The following is a 14,046-nucleotide window of genomic DNA, read 5'->3' as shown; positions in this document are numbered from 1 at the left end:
ACCTAGTGATCCTGGGGTGTCCAACAAAGAGGTGTAGGGCTGAGTGTCCTGGGCTCACTGCGGTATACAATGGTCCAAGGTAATACATGGGCGTGTGTATGGGGTCATAGAAGGAAATGGATCAGTGTGCTAGCCGTGTAAAACACTAAAGAGGCCTGAAGAGGGTCCATAGGGAACGCCAGATCCCACCAGGGACCCCAGGAGAGGTGATAGAGCAGTAGAGACAGCCCATGTATGACATCCTCACCTCGAAGGACCATGCACTTCATTTAATGAGCCTGGGCTGCACAATGGACAGGTATAGGGGCTGCCCTGAGATTTGCCCTGAGCTCACTGTGGGATACATGGCCGTGTGTATGGGGCCAGAAGAGGACCTCGAGGGAGTGCCGTGAGCCCCAGAGAGGTGAGGGAAGGTGAGCAGAAGTGATGTCATGTTTCCACACCTCTCTGGGCCCCCACTTATTATTCTCTGGGATCTGAAGAGACCCCACAATATAATGATAGCGCTTCTCTCTGGTTTGGCCATAGAAGTAAACAGACAGACAAGCTTTGTAAATATTCATGAAGCGACTCTCGTGAAGTTCATCCATCTGTACATAGAACAAATACGACTTTATTCACATGATTTGTTATAGGAGCAGAACAGGAACAGTAATGGCAGCTTTAGATCCGCTGCATGACGGACACCAGCAGAGCGCAACGGACCCCACTGACTATATTCGGGCCTATCAGGTTTCCATTATGGGCCTGGCATTGTAGCAGAATACTGGGAATATTTAGTGAAATCTGTGACAGATACTCCTAACGTTCCAACAGATACCATACACGTATACAGTATATGGAGCACAACCTCATATGTGGATACTGAGCCGAGCAGCAGATCCTGCACCATATTCCTATATTTATAACACTGTCAAGCAAAGTATTATTCTTCTATTCGCGCATTTCAGCTGAGCCAATAAACCAAACACAATCTCTCCCGAGTCTTCAGAGCCACCTCATAAAGTCAGTCTGTCCATGACAACTATTTTATTCTATTTGTATTCTAGAATGTGGTGGAAAAAGCGCTCAGAGCCTCGGCCCTCCTTTGTTGTTTGTCAGACTTCGAAGAATAAAATGTAGCCTGATGACTCCGCACTGCCACGGAATGGGCTTATATGGGACGGAGCGGAACGCCTTGGGATGTCCAATACTCTCAGAAGAAAGAAGTCATCGGGGGTTTGAACGGCATTAAATAGACCATGACAACCCATTCAATTCTCAAAGTGATATTTAGGATGCGATTGTTGCCATTGGTAACATCAATAAATATGTCTCAACTAGAATGGCCCGTCCTTAAAGGTCATGACCTTGTTGGCTGCATTACCCCTTACATAGGCCAGAAGTGGGTCTATCCTGTAGGGTCCTGTCCGGAGGACAACAAACACAAACGCTGTGACTTTCTTCAGTAGGACTGGAGACCTGAGACTGCTGGAACATACTTGGCTTGAAGGAATCGTGAGCAGCCATCATGTATGCATGAACATCGCACAGGCTGGAAATTATAGGTTTTTGCCAACCGGCTTTTGCCTCCTTTTTCCTTGTCCATTGGAAACTGTTTGACTTACTCTCATGGTCTAACTCTCCATATTGTCTCAAACCAGGGTTTTAACTCATCTCAAGATTTTGTGGTCTACTGGACATTAAGCTGGACTTCACCTCTGCCGCAGTCTAGTGGCCCAATGGTCAAGAAGAGCAGATCAGCAAGGTCCTTGAGAACTACCTTCGTGGGTCTAAGTTCTCTTACAACAATCATGCTCGGGAATCCACAGGTTCCTCTCCATTTTTCATCATTAAGAGTCTGCATCCTGGGGTACTGCATATAGTTCCTGCCTCATCAAAAGTTCCTGCTGTCAACATTAAATACAGACATTTTCTCCATATTTGAAAATAGACCAAGACTGCGATGGTGCAAGCTGCTTTTGTATTAAGAGATACCCAGACAAGAAGCGAAGACTTCTTCAGTTCTCTCTCAGAATTGTGTCTGGCTGTCTTCGAGGAACATTTGCTTGAAGATTCCTTCCTATAAATTTGCTCCTAGGTTCCTTGGTTCCAAGCTATGCCTGTCTCTTGCATAAGCCTATGATTCTCAATCAGCTCTCCAGGTCCTCCACTGTCACATCTGCTTCTACTCCTGTTAAACCTCAAGATGAGTATGAGGGTAAAGACATTTTTGACTGTAAGAAAGTTGGAAGAAGAATTCTCTATTTAGTGGACTAGAAGTGAACTGGAAGGCCAGAAGAGAGATCTTGGGAACCTGCACAAAACAAAACTGTGTATTTGACCCCATCCTGTTTGTCCTTGTTCCTGACTGCTGAACTGCGTACTTGTCTGACAACTTGTTGCTGACCTCGGCCTGATCTGACTTCTGAACCCCAACTTTCTTCTTTTACTGTGACTGCGCATGATCTCCACTTGCCCAAACCTCAGCCCATACCTGGCTACTCTCTTTCCAGACTCCATGGTGCCTCACACTGGTATCTCTTGGCCCTAGGCCAGCTATCACCTTCACTGGGACAACTCTAAGAGGTAGTGCCGATCTGGTGGTGTTCCTGCAGCATAGACCAAATCCCTGTATTGGGGACACTTCTGTTGTGCTGTTCTTGGAAGTAAATGAAGAGATCCACCTCTCTTCGTGTGTAATACAGGACGAAGAAGGTCCTCCAAAGAGAGAGACAGTCTTTGTAACCACTGTCCCTTCTAGCTATGAGATAAGGATCACTAACATTGGGCTTTCCATTGTTTGGGTCCCCATGTGGACCTGAACAACAGAGAGCCCAACACAATTGTGAACCCAGCCCAAGCAAGGTGGGAATAAACACATCTACTCTAAGATGACATGGTAATGGACCAGGGGGCCTTCTGTCTTCTGTGTTTCTAATCTTGCTGGTCTTTATTTAGCACATGGGGCACCATTGGGCAAACTTTGTGTTTATAAAGTGACAAACTTTGTAGAAAGGTCCTTGATCAGTTTATCTAGTCTAGGAGAGTGAGAGGAATTTATATCGTAGCTGAACCAAGACAAAGCAGCCGAAGGAGAGATACTGGAAATAGAAACTGTAAAATAATCTTCAAGTAGGTCTTTTACAGTGGCTGTTATTCAGAGTCTTAGTGTCTGTGGTCCGAAGGATTCTCTGCTACATAAGAAGACACCAGTATTATGAAGGGCACAGGGTCAATAGTGGCCCTTGCACAGATTTTCCACTGGGGTCCAGAAGCTTCATGTTATGTTTCTGCCAACAATGAGAATTTCCAACACGATGAACCTCCAACATGAAGTTGTTTCCTACACAATTTCCTGACATGTAAGAGATGGAACAGAAGTGAAATCTGCATCTTCCAAAACCTGACTTTGTTATGAATCTGACCCCAGGTCTGGCGGCTCCTCCTGCTATAGATATATAGACCCTGGTGGTTGTACGGTTCTGTGGCTGGTTCTCCCATAGTTCGAGCTATGTTGGTCCAAAGCCAATATGGCCTTCAAAAGTGGCATGTAAAACATTGTGTACATAGAACATTTGCTGGTAAGATAACACTTTGGAGATGGGCAAGTTCATGGCGGCAACAAGGAGAATGGATCGCAACGTGAGCTACAAAGATGCACATGGGGGATGTTCAGGAATAAAATGGCCGGTGTGATGCCTTGTAACCAGTCTCTGGTGACCTCCCTCCCACTCCCTGCCAAATTACATGTTTAAAATGCCCCCTGGGTCCTGGCTCTACATCACTTAAGTTAATGTTACCTCTTAAGTGCCAGGCAACGCTCTCACATCCGCTGTCCCTCATAAACAAACAGCAGCTGAATCTCAGGCCCCAAATGGCTTCTGACAAGCAGCTGGCGTGATTCATGAGGACGGCTCTGCCACAAGTGTTAGCCATTATCCAATCTGACTGTATACGCCGGCCAGAGCGTGAGGTCATACACCGCGATACACGATTACTTCACTGCCCTGTGAGCTGCTCACTGGAGGCGAGAGGGCAAGTATGGCTGGGAGATACCAGTGAGGTCAGCTGCTTACTGAACAGACGCTTCAGCCATATCCACGTGTATTCACATGTCCCATATGTTCTTAGTACACACAGGACTACCTTATGTAATACTCACCACACATGGGACATTCTTGGACAGTCCGCAGTGAAAATGATGATCGTAACGTAAAATTCATCATCATCATCATTGATAATTCCTTAAAATTTTGATGCAAATTTTTCCAGTCCAAAAACAATTGGTGAAATGGAGACTTTTATCACGTCCGTTTTTAGCTTTCTATACCGGTGATCTGTCCAAGTCTTCAGAAACAACAGAAGTATCTTCACAAGTTCCTCGTAACATCCATAGATCCAATAGAAAAGAGCGCTATGGTTTTTGTATTGTGTCTGCGTCTTGGTGTTGGCACCTCATCTAATGTAATAGGGGTCAAGAATCCCCACCCACTTGACATATTATTTCCAACTCTCCCAAAATGTCCAAGAGCATCCTGCAAAAAAGGGGTGACCTCCCAGTGTCCCAGAAACATTGGCAAATCTCCTGCACCCGATGGAACGCTCCCACTTCTGCAGAGCTCTCCGCTATAGTATATGACAAGGGAAGTTTATGTGCCGATGACGCTTGGGCATGTCAAGCCCCCACATGGGGTGGGATTTACAGAGAGGGGGCAGTGATTTGGAACTCCCAAAGACCACCTTTGAAAAGTGGACAAGTATGTTGAAGAGTGACCCATTGAGGGGCAACACGGTGGCTCAGTGGTTAGCACTGTAACCTTGCAGCGCTGTTGTCCTGGGTTTGAATCTTGCCAAGGACAACATATGCAAGGAGTTTGTATGTTCTCCCCGTGTTTGCCTGGATTTCCTCCATTCTACAAAAGCTTACTGATAGGGAAAAATCTACATTATGAGCCCGATATGGGACTCAATCTTTAAACAAAAAAAAAGAGTGACCCATTGGACCCCGCTTACAATGGATGATCTTGCTAAATATATGTGGCCCTAGTAAACTACACCTTATAATTATTGTGCCCCACTGTACTTCCCGTACACAGAAGGTCCTGACTGGAGGAAAGGTAAGTATGATTGGGGGTATAGGGGGTAACGAGGGGTTAGTATAGGTGATGTTCCACTCCACTCCACCCCCACCCCCTTCTGGAAATGGAAATTCACCGAAAAATCTGAATTTTTGCAGGCACTGTAAAACCGTTTATGCCACATGATGCCCTGGCCTAAAGGGATATTTTGGAAATGATCCTATAGGGGGTAATTGTCTGATGGGTAGAGGTCCAACTGTTGGGCCCCACTGGTCATGAGAAGAGCGATTTGGTGGGCCACAATATATATGAGCTGCCATTCCATTAATTTCTATGGGAATACCAAAGAGAAGCCAAGTACAGGGCTCTGCTATCTGCAGCCGCTGCATAGAGATGAAGGTGGAGTTGGCCAAATGTGACCTCGCACTCCACTAATACAGAGCACGTGGGACCCCTGTTCTCATAGTCGTGAAGTTTCCACTGGGAACAGAGGCTACAACTTTTCCTCCGTGCTCCTTTTGGTGCGCCATCCCCGAACTCCCATGGAAGTGAATGGAGGTGACCAAACCAGCACTCCACCTCTCCATTGTTATGCAGTGCTCAGGGGGTATTTCAGACCCCCATTTTCTTTCAGCAGTCAGACTGTCAGGGTTTTATAGGGTGAATAATGCATTCCTTGTTTATCCCAGCTGTCCACCCCAGGATACCCCTGGCATTCTACCCCTGCAACAGGCGAGACGTCCCCTGGAATCTTGATGCTTGCTATTATCTACGTGACCACCAGACAAGTGTCCCCATGACTGCACCGCTGGGCCTGGGATCAGAATGTGTCACCTTTTGTATTGTATATGGACAGGTTTGCCTTGTTTTGGGGACTATTTTACTTCCCCCTGTTTATAGTAACTGCGCACTCACCTCTCCGCAGCGCTGTCACGTCTGTCCGGGTTCCCTTTCCATCCCTTGTCTCGGCCCTGTCTGAATATGCTCACGTGACCGCAGAGGAACTGGTCATCTATGTCAGTCATGTCAGTGATCCCTCTTCGGCAAGGTCATGTGAGTCTCTTGGCTTGTCCACTTTGGACGTGGCAAGTTCTGACATAGGAGGGGAAGGGGACTGGGACTGAACAACCAATAGGTATGGGGGGGGGTATATTACTTTACATCCACCCCGACGGCCCCTGAATTTGCTCTTGGATATCCCCTCTAACTTCAGCTGTACACCTGCCATTGGAGTTCCCACAATCACTGCTCTAGTTTTAGACATGAATGGAGAACAATACACCAAGACTGGAGATAATAAAGCCGACGACATGGAGGTTCTAGCAGGTCGGACAAGTTATCTCGTTGTTGTCTAGTTATTTAGTTCTCCTTTAAGATTTCACAGGCAAAGTGATGGGATTCATGAAATCCTGTTGTCTGTCACTACAGGACGTGGCGGGCTCACCGGCCCATCTCTCATCATGACCACACCTTATTCTTCCGTTTCCGTGACTTCCTATCTCTGAAGCCGAGTAAGGCGGAGATCAGGAATCCATGTAATGGGGAGATTCGGCTGTAGCTGACACCAGGCCCGGCCTCGCAGCAGAGGATCCTGGAGACCTCGCTGTCACTGAGCGCGAATACGCTGCTGATCTGGGCGGGAAAGAAGTTTTGTGTCTGTCATCGCAGTCGCCTTTAATGGAATTCTGCAGGAAATTCATATCAATGTGAATAATGTTATTTTCTGTGGGCGTTTTCAGACCTCAGTCCTGGGAGCCGACAGAAAAACAAAGACAGGACACAGATTGGAGCGAAACGCACATTTCTTTCTGAGCTGCTGATAAGTCTGAGGTCAGCCGTACCCTCAGCCCTGGCCAGGACATAGGCAAAAGTCACATGGACACCCCTGGTCCTTCTGGAGACCTTCATTCCTCCTGGAGCTGAACCTATAGGCCGCAGTAGCCTGCAATGTGGAGCTTATTCCAGGCTGACAACCCATGCACACTCATCCAAACCTCCATCCACATCACCGACTTCAAGGCTACGCATGTTCTTAATAGATGTTTATGAAAGAAATTCTCACCGATTCTCCTCTGAAGCCTTTACTGTATCTCATACATTGCAGGCTGCTGGCTGCCTTCAGAGAAGAATCTGTCAGACATGTTGACAGTTTCCAGTCTAGTCCTTATCTTTATTCCACATCTCCGTCCCATTAAAATGAATGGGACTGAGCTGCATGAGGGCCAAGTGAGTGACAGAAATAATGTCACTGAGAAGAAGAAAGCAGCCATATTTTCAAAATCCTGCACAATTTCTTTAAATTAACTCTTCTGCCTCTTAAGACAACAAAAATAAGGGAACCCACGAGCCCTCAGACGTCTTCTCTGACAGATTTCTCTCTGAACAGGACTTGCTGTATAAGAAACCCTGCAGGCTGCAGAGGAGACACACTGAGAATTATTAATAAAAACCTATTAGGAATTTTTTTAGACTGATCGGCACATTGCAATAATATTAAAATAATGTCCCCAGAAGCTACCTACCCTATAAAGAGACCCCACAATAAGGTGCCAGCATGTTGTTAAGCAGCCGGGGTCGGAGTCCATAAACTTCGCTTTACTGCCTGTTCTCTACCCTTTGGGCGCAGGCACAGGTGGGGCGCTAAACTAATTGAAAAATGACCCAAACTGACAATTGAGATGACCAATGCCATGTTGTGCACATCAGTTATATCGTTCAGGTTATTACAGTAATCACAAAATATAGCCTGCAGGTTTATTAGTACAGCAAACACCCAAAATGGAGCAGCTTTATATTATATTATATTCTCTGCCCAGACCCCGGAGTATAATGATTGGAGGCCCAGGAGAGGCAACAAACATAAAACTAGTGGTACTCACCTCTCCTGGGCTCCTGAATAACATCAGGGACCATTAAGGCAAAGATGCAAATATCACAGCGTCGCCCATGAAACCTCATCACATTTGCATAACAACACCATGTGACTGCTGAGGCCCAATCACAGGCCTTAGTGGTATCTGATGTCATTCAGGAGACCTGGTGAGGACAAGAAGCAGTGCCGGAGCCCAGGAGAGGTGAGTAACTCTGGTTTTATGTTTGATCGCCTCCCCCGGACCGCCGATCATTATACTCCTAAAGTGACCCTGAATATCACCAGGTTTGCCCATCATATACTCTGAAAGGGAGTGGTGTTAAAGGGTGTGTGGCCTAAACAATCAGCATTAGTAATTAATTAGCTAATTAATAGTAATTACAGTAAAAAGCCCAATTAAATACATTAGGTCATAATTACCCAGCCTTACCCTAAACCCAAGCTGTAATGACATTCAGGAGGTCTAGTGGTGCCAAACCCCCGGACAGGTGACCTTTAACTTATGAATATTTTGGGTTCCATGAACAAAGATCCCCCAAAATCCAGAAGAAACAGCCCAGGTTGAAGTTGACTTGGGGGCAGTTGGTTTCACTGACCCCCTCATGTGAAAAGCGGACCCCCTAAGGCACTCAATAGTCTGCAATGTGTCATTTGCAGACCCTATAAAAGGGATAAGATCCTAAATCCAGCCATACTTGTTTATATGGCCCTTTAAGTCATGTGGTCGCCCCCTCGGGATCCCTCTTTATGTATCAGAATAGACAGCTACACTGGTCTACCCCGCACATCCATGTAGGCTACCTTCTTACTGTGATGGCCTCTGCAGCAGACATGCCTGGATATACAGTAGGGATCAGGTCACCATATAAGGTATATGGGGCCACTGATGGCAGATATTGGTGGAAGGAAAAGCAGGGAGCGTCTGATTGTGTCTTGTTCATGTGCCTATAACTATTGCACAGTTTACATTAAAAGCACATTGGGCAATTATTTTGTGTAAGAAGGACCTCCAAACACAAAGCGATTGTCCACAGCGATCTCTGCGGAATCCTGCAGCAAGTGCTCAGTTCTCTTGCATTGGCCACTATAGGAGATAATGGGTATTACACATGAGCTGTCCATGTAATACGCAGGGCCGGCCCCCACAGTGAAGGCTCTGATATCCTGGCACCAGCGCCGCACCTCTAATGAGGCGAGGTGAGGCAATAGCCTGAGGGGGTGTAATGCCGGGGGCAGCATTTTGAGTCACCTAAGCAAATCCAGGACAGGCCGCTTTAAAAAAAACAAGATGCATGTGATTTGTCCTGTGTTTTCGGCGAGGGAGGAGAGAGATGGCTCAGAGACAGCCAGGGTTGGTGTTGGGGGGGGGGGGGGGTGCAGCTGCTTAACCCTCTGGACACTATACAGCAGCAGTTACACCTACCAGTTTATTAGATCCTGTCCGTGCAGCTCGGACTTCCCCCTCCCCCTCACAGCAGTGTCTGATTGTAGTGTGTGGGACAGGAAGAAGTCTGCAGCGATGGAACAGCTTCACTACAGACAAATGTGAGTGTGGATTTTTTTGGTAAAATATAATATGTATATATGTGTATATTTGCTTATAGTTTGTGTCTTGTATACTGTGTGAGTACTGTGCTTGTTATGTGTGAATATATATGCTGTAAGAATGTATATGTGCTAGGATAATGTATATGCATACCTCCCAACCGTCCCGATTTCCGCGGGACAGTCACGATTTGGTTGACATGTCTCGCGGTCCCGGTTGGAGGGAGGTATGTCCCGATTTCAACTCAGATCTGCGTCCAGTGGATGCAGATCTGAGTTGAACACATATGTGGCTGAAGCAAGGAGCTGACACAGGTCAGCTCCTTGCTTCGCCGCTGCGCGCCTCTCTCCCTGACACATATGCGGCTGAAGCGAGGAGCTGACACAGGTCAGCTCCTCGTTTCAGCCGCATATGAGTCAGCGAGACCGGCGGCAGCGGCGAAGCGAGGAGCTGACCTGTGTCAGCTCCTCGCTTCAGCCGCATATGTGTCAGCGAGAGAGGCGCGCAGAGAGCGGCGAGGGAGCGGAGCAGAAGGTAAGTTTAATGTGGAGGTGGAACGTGAAACTGAAGGAGAGGACGGCATGACACTGGGGACAGAGATGGACAGGATGGTATGACACTGGGGGCAGAGATGGAGAGGACGGCATGACACTGGGGTCAGAGATGCGGGGACATGAATCTGGGGGCAGAGATGGAGGGGACATGAATCTGGGGGCAGAGATGTGGGGACATGAATCTGGGGGCAGAGATGGGGGGGACATGAATCTGGGGGCAGAGATGGAACGGGGACATGAAACTGGGGGCAGATGAAGGGTGTATATGAAACTGGGGGAGAGATAGAGGGGGGATATATAATTTACGGGTGACTGTAGGAGGATTATACTGTGTGCGGGCACATGAAAAATTAACGAGTGGGCGGAGTCAGTACAAAAGTGGGCGGGGCTAAATTTTCCGCGACGCGCTACGCGCGACGCACATTTTGTCCCTCTTTCAGTTCTTCAAAAGTTGGGAGGTATGTATATGTGTGAGTATATATGTTATATGTATGACTGTGTAGGTATATATGGTATATATATGTGTGGTGGTTTTGGAAATTGCTTCATTTCATTTATACCTACAGAAACGCCATTGGTTTTCCTATAGGTATAATGGAAGCAGAAAGTCCTCAGAGGAAACCTCTACTGACTTTCTGTGAAAAGTGCTGCGGTATACAGTCATGGCCAAAAGTTTTGAGAATGACACAAATCTTCTATTTTCACATGATCTGCTGCCCTCTGGATTTTATGTGTGTTTGTCAGATGTTTTTATCACATACAGAAATAGAATTGCAATCATATTATGAGTAACAAAAGCTTATATTGACAGTTAGAATGAGTTAATGCAGCAAGTCAATATTTGCAGTGTTGACCCTTCTTCTTCAGGACCTCTGCAATTCTCCCTGGCATGCTCTCAATCAACTTCTGGACCAAATCCTGACTGATAGCAGTCCATTCTTGCACAATCAATGCTTGCATTTTGTCAGAATTTGTAGGTTTTTGTTTGTCCACCCGTCTCTTGATGATTGACCACAAGTTCTCAATGGGATTAAGATCTGGGGAGTTTCCAGGCCATGGACTCAAAATCTCTATGTTTTGTTCCCTGAGCCATTTAGTTATCACCTTCGCTTTATGGCAAGGTGCTCCATCATGCTGGAAAAGGCATTGTTGATCGCCAAACTGCTCTTGGACGGTTGGGAGAAGTTGATCTTGGAGGACATTCTGGTACCATTCTTTATTCATGGCTGTGTTTTTAGGCAAGACTGTGAGAGAGCCGATTCCCTTGGCTGAGAAGCAACCCCACACATGAATGGTTTCAGGATGCTTTACAATTGGCATGAGACAAGACTGGTGGTAGCGCTCACCTCATCTTCTCCGAATAAGCTGTTTTCCAGATGTCCCAAACAATCGAAAAGAGGATTCATCAGAGAAAATGACTTTACACCAGTCCTCAGCAGTCCACTCCCTGTACCTTTTGCAGAATATCAGTCTGTCCCTGATATTTTTTCTGGAGAGAAGTGGCTTCTTTGCTGCCCTCCTTGAGACCAGGCCTTGCTCCAAGAGTCTCCGCCTCACAGTGCGTGCAGATGCACTCACACCTGCCTGCTGCCATTCCTGAGCAAGCTCTGCACTGCTGGTAGCCTGATCCCACAGCTGAAACACTTTTAAGAGACGGTCCTGGCGCTTGCTGGTCTTTCTTGGGCGCCCTGGAGCCTTTTTGCCAACAATGGAACCTCTCTCCTTGAAGTTCTTGATGATGCGATAGATTGTTGACTGAGGTGCAATCTTATTAGCTGCGATACTCTTCCCTGTTAGGCCATTTTTGTGCAGTGCAATGATGACTGCACGTGTTTCTTTAGAGATAACCATGGTTAACAGAAGAGAAACAATGATGCCAAGCACCAGCCTCCTTTTAAAGTGTCCAGTGGTGTCATTCTTACTTAATCATGACAGACTGATCTCCAGCCCTGTCCTCATCAACACCCACACCTGTGTTAATGGAGCAATTGCTGAAACGATGTTAGCTAGTCCTTTTAATGATGTTGAAATGTGTTTGGGGATAAAGTTCATTTTCTAGGCAAATATTGACTTTGCAAGTAATTGCTGTTAAGCTGATCACTCTTTATAACATTCTGGAGTATATGCAAATTGCCATTAGGAAAACTGAAGCAGTAGACTTTGTAAAAATTAATATTTGTATCATTCTCAAAACTTTTGGCCATGACTGTAGACTATGATGCGATGTCGCTGTGGTTTTTCCCACAGCACTTTTTTTTTTGCTGTGACCTGCTACGCGAGGCTTTATCCTTATAGTGTGATGCAAGGATGATAAGGATTAGGCCCAACAATGAGACGCAGCTAAAAAAAAAAACACTGTGGAAATAAATAGCAGTTAATCACAGTTTGGGTTTTTTTCCACAGTATTTTGTTTTAGCTTTTGATGCATTTTCCTGCACTTTCTCCCCCTATTAATTCTATGTGGAAATGCTCGTGATTGTGCAGCTAGAATTACCCGCCATAGTTTAAGCGCACGCATCTTACAATTTGCAGCATCTTCCACATGTTTTTTTTTCCTGCCATGTGAGGTTGCTGTAGATTGATTACATTTCATTCAGTTTGCTGGTTCTTTAAAACACTTTTTTTCTGCAGTAGACAAAAACACTGTGGTTCTGGGGTTCTGCCTAAGAAATACTTTTTTTTTGGTGCAGATTTTGCTGAGGTTTTCTGAGCCAAAGCTCGATTGAGGCGAGATGAGGCAATAGCCTCAGGCGGCATAATGCCGGGGGGTGGCATTTTGAGTCACCTAAGCCAGTTTTCTGAGGTTTTTTGAGCCAAAGCCAGGAGTGGATTGAGCAGGAGGTAGAAGTATAAGAACTTCCTATAGATTTCCCTTTTCTATTGTAAACGCAGCAAAATCTACAACAGAAAAAGCTGCGTTTCCTCAATGTGGAGCCTCAGCCTAAAGCGAACTTTTCATGTCCTCAGAGATGGGTGATATTATATACCACTAGAAAGACGACAGTGCACTGAATTGCACTGCTCCTATTAACCACTTCCTGACATCCACCGTACTAGTACGGCGAATGTTGGGAAGTGGTAAATAGTACCTCAGATGCCGGGTGTCGAACTTTGGTGGCCGCCATAGCTGCCTCTGATCAAATCAAGTCAAACAGGCTTTACTGGCACGTCCGAATAGATATTTGGTATTGCCAAAGCTAGTAAAGTGGGGGGGGGGGGGAGTTGGATTCAGGTGGGTGAGTGGTGGGTATGAGGGGGTGGGGTGGGTGGTTTGGGGTATAACAGTCCGTGGAGTCTCATCTTCCTCTTAGTTGGTGACCGCTATATGGGGAGGTGGAGTGGGGTGGGGCGGATGGTTTGGGGTATAACAGTCCATGGAGTCTCATCTTCCTCTGTTCTGCCTGAGGTGGACGATCGAAAGACGACACCCCCTCCCCTTCAGTATTCAGTCCTGGGGGGGGGGTCGTCTTTTGATTGGCCGCCTCAGGCAGCAGACAGGCTAGGTTCACCACTGCCTGGCCCTCCATGTTGTTGGAGGATACGGTGTATACTTCACTGGTCTCTGACCTTGTAATACACTCACCATTTGTCTGGATCTGACGCAGAATATTGTACTCCCCTTTAGCAGTGCGGAGACTATTGGGCTCCCGATGTCTCTCCTTCCAGATCTCTTTCGCCGTTTGGCTCTTTTGCGTTTCCAGGTGCTTTGCCAGTAAGGCGGCCATCTTGTCCTTTTTCGCTAAACCCTTCCTGTGCAGAATTGACTGGAGCTCCTGTACACTGAACACATATAGAATATGTATAGTATAAGTATATAATATAATAGTATGTAATATGTCCTACTATTAATATTATATATGTGAAAGTTTGTGGGTTTGGATGTTTGTGGGTTTGGATGTTCGTTCCTCAATCACGGCAAAATGGCCGCATGGATTTGGCTGGAATTTTACACACACATACATTGGGTCCTGGTTTGAAACATAGGCTACATAGTAGCCCCCTGCATGCCCGCAC

The 14,046-nt window shown here is 46.4% G+C and overlaps 1 protein-coding gene across 1 annotated transcript in view; it reads right to left on the bottom strand.

The window, feature by feature from the left end:
* Positions 1–13,754, bottom strand: part of LTBP4 (latent transforming growth factor beta binding protein 4) — a 74,423-nt gene extending 60,669 nt beyond the window's left edge. Inside the window, exon 1 of the mRNA XM_075259628.1 lies at positions 13,616–13,754. The gene's annotated coding sequence lies outside the window, so the exon portion shown is untranslated. The remainder of the gene's footprint in view (positions 1–13,615) is intronic.
* Between the last annotated feature and the right edge of the window lie 292 nt (positions 13,755–14,046).

This window comes from Leptodactylus fuscus, chromosome 11 (genome assembly GCF_031893055.1).
Source record: "Leptodactylus fuscus isolate aLepFus1 chromosome 11, aLepFus1.hap2, whole genome shotgun sequence".
Classification (NCBI taxonomy): domain Eukaryota; kingdom Metazoa; phylum Chordata; class Amphibia; order Anura; family Leptodactylidae; genus Leptodactylus; species Leptodactylus fuscus.
This window is presented reverse-complemented; position numbering and strand designations above follow the sequence as displayed.